The sequence below is a fragment of the Chlorocebus sabaeus genome, chromosome 10 (assembly GCF_047675955.1).
Source record: "Chlorocebus sabaeus isolate Y175 chromosome 10, mChlSab1.0.hap1, whole genome shotgun sequence".
Classification (NCBI taxonomy): domain Eukaryota; kingdom Metazoa; phylum Chordata; class Mammalia; order Primates; family Cercopithecidae; genus Chlorocebus; species Chlorocebus sabaeus.
Window position 1 is genome coordinate 95,153,188 of NC_132913.1, and position 2,034 is coordinate 95,155,221.

General features: G+C 43.5%; 1 pseudogene; it reads left to right on the plus strand.

The window, feature by feature from the left end:
- The first annotated feature begins 1,599 nt into the window (after positions 1 to 1,599).
- Positions 1,600 to 1,770, plus strand: LOC119625108 (small ribosomal subunit protein uS14-like; annotated as a pseudogene).
- Positions 1,771 to 2,034: the final 264 nt, after the last annotated feature.

Here is a 2,034-nt window from a genome sequence, read left to right on the forward strand (position 1 = left end):
TGTCTCTGAATGGAGAGAGAAACATGGCTCCACAGGAAGCTTGCTTATTGAGATGTAGGACAAATAAAGTGGGTGAAAGAGGTTAAAAAAAAAAGCACTCTGAGAGGAGATTGAAGCGTAACTTTAATACACAAAACAAAAGCTGTATTCCACACTTCTGATCATCTCCCCTCTCTTACTCTTCAAGCTTTAGATTCCGACTTTCTAATACCACATCCAATCATATCGAATTAGCCTGAAGTTTGATTTGGAAGGCTGCTGACCCAGTCTCATTTTGGCCTGATGACATTTTGGGCTTGGGGCTATCTCCCTTTTTCAGTACTTAGCTCAACTACAGAAATAATACCAGCAATAATATCATACCCTTACCATGCACCTCTAATTGAAATGTGAATGGATGTGCTATTGGCCAAGGGCCCCTGTCCACTAATTATGTGTCATCTGAAAATCTGACCCAAGTATCTGACAATCAAAGAGGGATAGCTTTCATCCTGCTGTTATCTGTTCACAGTTATGCCATCTGGCTCTTCTACCCAGAAGAAAACTTGGCATCCATATTCAACCGAATGACCGTCAATTCTCAAAACATCTTATTTTCTCTTTGCCAAGAACCAAGTGACAACTGATCTCAAAGTGTAAGCACCTAACCTATAAAACAAATGACTTGGGGGAAGAGGCATTTTTCTCAATGAAAAATAGGGTTGAGGCCGGGCGCGGTGGCTCAAGCCTGTAATCCCAGCACTTTGGGAGGCCGAGACGGGCGGATCACGAGGTCAGGAGATCGAGACCATCCTGGCTAACACGGTGAAACCCCGACTCTACTAAAAAAATACAAAAAAATTAGCCGGGCGTGATGGCGGCGCCTGTAGTCCCAGCTACTCGGGAGGCTGAGGCAGGAGAATGGCGTGAACCCGGGAGGCGGAGCTTGCAGTGAGCTGAGATCCAGCCACTGCACTCCGGCCTGGGTGACACAGTGAGACTCCGTCTCAAAAAAAAAAAAAAAAAGAAAAAAAAAAAAGAAAAATAGGGTTGAGAGAGTATTTTTGTGTCATCAGACATCTCAAACTATTTTCTAACAGTATAACCTAATTTATATTTTCTTTGTGTTTGTCTCTGACTTTTCAGTTCCTTTTTAATAAATACTGTTTGAGCACCTGACATATGAAATGAAATGAAATGAGCCAAGCACTAAAAGGATACCAAGCTGTACTAGTCAGGGAAATGACTCTAGCTCTGTAGGAATAAAACATCAGATTTCAGGCCAGGCACAGTGGCTCACGCCTGTAATCCCAGCACTTTGGGAGGCCAAGGCGGGCAGATCACCTGAGGTCGGGAATTCGAGACCAGCCTGACCAACATGGAGAAACCCTGTCTCTATTAAGAATACAAAATTAGCCAGGTGTGGTGGCGTGCGCCTGTAATCCCAGCTACTCGGGAGGCTGAGGCAGAAGAATGGCTTGAACCCAGGAGGCAGAGGTTGCGGTGAGCCAAGATTGTGCCACTACACTCCAGCCTGGGCGACAAGAGCGAAACTCCACCTCAAAAAAAAAAAAAAAAAATTTACCTTTACCTCATTAAACTCCTGAGAGCAAGAGCAAGATGGGTCACCAATAACTGTACTGGAGCCACCCGCAAAACTTTGGCCAGGGTTCTGGCTCTTGTCGCGTCTGCTCAAACCAGCATGGTCTGATCCGGAAATACGGCCTCAATATGTGCCACCAGTGTTTCTGTCAGTATGTGAAGGATATCGGTTTCATTAAGTTAAACTAAATGATCTTCCTTCAAAGGATTATCCAAGGCATCTACCTAATGAAAAACCATGACAGTTCTTTGTACATAAAATAAGCATTTATTTTTTTTAATCTTTAATTTAAAAAAAAAGAGAAAAGAAACTTCATCAGAGTAGAAAAGAGTTCATAGAAGAGGGGTATCATGGAGGAAGTAGCATTTGAAATGATCCTTGACAGAACTGCCAGACAGCCTTTGTAAGAGCAGCATTCCAGAGGGAGCGGTGAGCACTAATAAAGCAATAGT